Source organism: Fukomys damarensis, unplaced genomic scaffold, assembly GCF_012274545.1.
Source record: "Fukomys damarensis isolate Sample0158 unplaced genomic scaffold, DMR_v1.0_HiC HiC_scaffold_16, whole genome shotgun sequence".
NCBI lineage: Eukaryota > Metazoa > Chordata > Mammalia > Rodentia > Bathyergidae > Fukomys > Fukomys damarensis.
Genome location: NW_022900928.1, coordinates 29,949,556 through 29,955,207, shown reverse-complemented (window position 1 = coordinate 29,955,207; position 5,652 = coordinate 29,949,556). Strand labels below are relative to the sequence as shown.

Below are 5,652 nucleotides of genomic sequence, written 5' to 3'. Positions count from 1 at the left end.
ACAAATTCTCACTTTTCTATGTGTGCAATTTCCAGGACTGGACAAATGAAATATAAATCATGGATATTCCTTGAAGCCCCATTCACAAATATAAAACAATTGTATTGTCTCAGAGAGAAGTATGGAATAGATGTCTGTTATGTATTTTCATCCGCATGTATCCAAGTCATTATTTTTCATGTAAAAGGGCATAACTCTGTATTTTATTGAACCCAAATAACATAAACACTAGCATCAAAAGTAATTCTTGAGCCAATATTGGTGCAAATTAAGAGATTTCATCCATTACTGAAGAATCAAGCATTCACTGTCCTGAGCCACATGTATTTCAAAAAAGTTATTTACACATTTTTCAGTATGAATGAACAGGAAAGGACTGATTGCAGCATATCCATTGGCCATAAGCATCTGGATCCAGAGAAGAGTTAGGCCCTTGTCTTACAACTCTTGAGAAGGAGATAATACAGCCCAAGGGAACACAATCACTTGTTCTTTTACTACTCAAGTTACACATATTATGTTGTCTAGTGATGTTAAACATTACTTATCAAATATGTGCATCAAGGAAGAGATAAATAGAATCTCACATTTAAAAATATTGATTTGGTTCTGTCATCACTAGATAAATTCAATTTTTAGCAATCTCAGTAACTGCTATACTTTAAAACTCTCTAGATGGAGGCTTTGTGTTGAGAACACCATCTTAGAGTATGTCTCAGTTATTACAAAGTATCTACTTGCACTTTCTAGTGAACCTTAATAATGTTAGAATTTTAATTTCAAAAATGAGAAGGCAAAAGCAGCTAGGAGCTGCAGATACCCCAGGGCTAGGAGGTGACACGGACCTAAAGAGTCAGCTGGCACCAGGAGGCTGGCAGGATCTGCAGGTCTGTTGTCAGTAACTAAAAGTTGGAAGTGACCCAGCTGTGTATTAGAAGATGATTCAATTAAGAAAATATTGTACCTGTATATTCATTTAACAGAATATTGTGTACTCACAAAAATGAAAGAATTTATGACATGGTATATTACTGATAAACCTTGAAGACATTATGTCAATAGAAAGGGAAGGGAAAAAAGAGATGGATGGTGGTGGAGGGGAGAGAAGGGGTTATAAAATGAATTAAGAAGTGTTATATATATGTACCAATTTCCCACATCAAATGTAATCATTGTGTGCTGCAAATATCTACTAATAATTTTTAAAATAAAAGCCACTACAAATAAAAACTACTGTAAATATGTACTAATAAAAGATGTATATGATTCCACTTATAAGACATACTGAGCATAGTCAAATTCATGGAGATAAGGAATAGAATGGTAGACTCTAGGGTTCCTAGGATGAGAAAATTGGCAAATGGTTTTTTAATAGACATAAATTTCAGTTTTTTAAGCTGAATAGACATGTGATAAATGATGGTCTCATAATCAAATGAATATACCTAAAGATGCTGAACTGCACACATAAAATGTTAAGGTAAGATTTACTATACAGAGTTAAAATACATTTAAAATTTTTTTAAAGGATAGAAAATAATGGTATGAATTTGGAGCAACCTTAGTAGTAGTACCACTCAATGCAACCACTTTGCAAAAATGACTTGGCAGTAAGAATTACTCATGTTGCACATTTGCATGACCCACAGCCCAGTAGTCCCCTCCCAGGGATGCACCCAAGTCAAGTGCTGAAGCATGTACTTCAGATTCAGGATCACAAATGTCCCCAACAGCATTGCATAGCATTCCCCAAGCTGACTGATGCATCTTCTAAACAGACTTCAGACAGCTGGTGCCCTGATCTTGGCCTTCCATACCCCAAAATTTCGGAAAAAAAAATTTCTTCTTTGTAAGTCATCCAGTCATTATGGCAACACACACAATGACAGTGTGTTTATTTACCTGTAGAGATATCTTTGATAAGACTAAAGAAATTCCAATCTGTTCCTAATTTACTGGGACTGTTTTTGCTTTGTTTGGTTCTACATTTATAACTGTATAAAGTGATTTATAATTATACTTATGCAGTAAAATTAAAATAAGAATTATGTATGTGGTATATAATCTTTTGATTGATATATAGTATGAATTGATTACCACAATTAAATTAATATATGCAGCATTTCTCATAATTTCTTTATGATTATACAAAATAATCCAGACATGCAAAGACAAATAATTAATGATCAATCTCTATTGTCTATGAGGCCTTTTCTAAAATGTTGACCGATGGATACAGTATATGGTGACTACTATGAGTTAGGAGGTGTGAGAAATGGGGAGAGGCTGTTAAAGTATACAAAGTTCTGAAACACATGCATTCTAGAGACATAACTTATTCCACAATGATGATAGCAAATATTAATGTACAAATAAAAATATATTATGTTTGAAACTTGAACTTTGCTAAGAGAGCAGGTCTTAAATAGTTTAATCACCAAGAGAATGTTTTCTTAAAATCACAAAACATAATTTTGGTTCTTATTTTTTCTCCAAGGTACAAATTTCCAACAATGAATGTCATTATATTGTATACATTAAATGTACCAGTAAAATTAATTTTTAAAAATCACAAAGCAGACAAACTACTTTAAATATGGAAATAAAAATATTTAAGAAATATCATGGACATGTATCAAATACTCAAAATAAATGTAAAACTTGTATGTTGAAAAATGAACTAAAAATCATAACAGTAAATATTGGAAAAGGGAAGAGGAATTTACAGATGGAGGGAGAGTGATGGGTGGGGAGGGGAAAGAGATTAAAAAAGATCAAGATGTGTTATATACATGGACCTACTCCCTAAAAACTTCATGTATTGCAAACATGTACTTAAAAAATAAATTTTATTTATTTATTTATTTTTTTGGTACCAGGGATTAAACTTGGGTCCTTGCGCTTGCAATGCAGGCCACCAAACCGCTGAGCTAAATCCCCGGCCTCCAAAATAAAAATTTTAAAAAGAACAATATATCATTTATACTTGTAAATATTTAAAAAAATTTGCTTAAGCCCTTTTTATTTCTTTAATTTTATTGTGGTTATTGTGGTTATTTTGTTATCACTTTGTGGTTAATCCAATATCTGAAGTGTTGGAGATCTAATTTTTTTCACTGACTTCTACTAATACTACTTTGTGAAATGTTGAATCATCTTAAAATAGCCACTCATACATACTTAATAGAAATCTAGGGAATTATTGAGATAGATTTTCTGTTGCTTCTTTCCTACTATGGTTCATGAACATCAGATATTTGAATCAAACCTTTGTTAAATTTGAAGTAAAGGGGAGGAGAGGAGGGGGTGAAGGGAGGGAAGGGACAAGGGGAAAAAATGAGAACCAAGACCTGTCATGTAAAGTTATAAGATCCCAATAATGAATGTAACTGTACTGTATACCTAAAATGTACCAATAAACTCAATAAAAACTTTTAAATCAAACTGATCTTGAAGGAAAATTTGCATCATAATGCTGTGCAAGTTAGGGGACTGACCTTACCATCCCCTTTACCACTTGTCATGCCACTCAATTCCCTCCCTAAAGATCTACTTAAAATGAGTGCAGTGGGGCACACCTGTAATCCCAGCACTCTAGAAGTTGAGGCAGGAGGATTTTCATGAGTTTGAGGCCATCTGTGGCCACACAGGGAGTTCAAAGCTGGCCTGAACTAAATAGTGAGACTCTATCACAAAACAAACAAACAAACAAACAGAAACAAATATCTACTTAATAAGGACTCTCAATTCTACCATCAAACTGCTGCTGAAGCAATTATGGGTGAGAAATTCTGTACCCTGTCCTGTCTGAGCAGTGGAATAAATTAGGTGAGTCATCTCTGAATAACTCCTCAGTAGCAAAGATTTTGATTTCTGTAGATTCTGCTTTTAGATAATTTCTCATATTTGGAATTAGGAATTATGATTATTTTAGTAAACACTCCAGAGTATTTAAATAAATGTTGATCTTAATTTATCCAGAGATTAGAGCAGAGGTTTTCTCAATAACTAGCTTGTGGGACCATCTACCAACACTACACTACACCAACACTACCTGTATGACACATGCTTAGGAACAAGATTCTCAGACTCACATCACACAAATAATCCATTTCACAAAAGACATATTTTGTAAGAAGTTCTGAATTTGACATGAATATATTCTCTGTTGCTGCTAACATTTTGTGATGACAAAAAGAATAATTGTGACAATTTAAATTTTATTTTTTGAAATGGAAATATCACCAAAGCTTGATATTAAAATCATTATATTCTTAAAAAGGGTACAACAATGCTTTCAGTTATTGTCTATAGTCTAAACAAAAATATACAATTAAAGACTGAAATAATGTTACATTCTACCTATCACTATCTAGCCACTTGTTGTATTAATATCTACAGAAATTTATAATGCACATAGTGAATTTACATTATTTACACTATGTAAGTGCAGCTAGGAAACAGATCAGGAAACTTGTTACCCTTGATCTGTTATGTAACAATATTATTAAATTATACCTAGACAATTAAGACCACATTGACTTTATAAATTTCCAAAGATTTTTTTTCCAACTGCATACTAATCCAACAGTTACAATTATCTCAGGCAAAACTATATTTGGTGGACTCTCAGATAAATCACAAAAATAATACTTACTAAGTTATTAAAGACATCAAATTTTTATCCAGATTTTCACGTTCTCTTTCTCCATTTCTTTTTTGATAGGGTTCTTGAGGTATGAGTGAAATAAAATAAACTGTATATATGAAACCATGCTTTTAAAATGTAACATACATAGATGTGTAAAACTATAATTACAAAAAACAGTGATGTACTTCACACTTTGTTCTGCTCTTCAGACTTTTGCAACCAGGTAAAGTTTCTAATTCCTACACTTGTGTTTATAATTAAAGCATTATGTTTTCTCAGAGAGACATACTGTTAAATTATCTAGTATATCTTTGTCAGCAACATATATCAAAATAAATGTGTTTAAGAGAAAAAGGATAATAACATGTTTTAATGATCTCATAGAAATTCAAATCAATTCTTCATGTCAGAGGAAATAATCCATCACTGAATACAAAAATAATTGCTATCTTCCCACTACATAGATCTAAAGAATGTGATCACTCGTCTTTCAGAGCTAATGAGCACCAAAGGACTGACTGTGGCATAGCCACTGCCAACCAGAAGCTGGACACAAAGATGAATTGGGTCAAGGTTCCACAGCAAGTCAGAAGTGGAGGCAAGAACATTGTCCAAAATGTAAATGACAATAAAGGAACTCATGAGCAACAAAAGAGTCTTGGTGGCCCTTTGCTCTGGAGATGTTTTTAGGAACAGGCTAGTTCTGTGAAGATGCTGGGACTGCCTCATATGCTTACACAAAAAAATCACCACGTACCCACTTGAGAGTGCCATGAGCCCTATAAAAGACATGTGCTGGAAACTCAGCAGTGAGAGAGACAAGTATTTGAGTAACTAATGGGTAAAAGGGAGCAGGAGTTAGTTAGAAACATAAGACTGGGTGAAGTCACATTGGGAGTGGCAACAGTGGAGAATAAGAAACTACCACTGATGATCATATGAAGACCCATAAAAAGAGAAATCAGAGGACCCCAGAGGGGGTTTTTTTCGGCTGCCTGCCT

General features: G+C 33.4%; 1 pseudogene; it reads right to left on the bottom strand.

Annotated features, from left to right (window-relative positions):
• Positions 1-285: 285 nt before the first annotated feature.
• LOC104856699 overlaps positions 286-5,652 on the bottom strand; it is a 12,447-nt pseudogene continuing 7,080 nt past the window's right edge.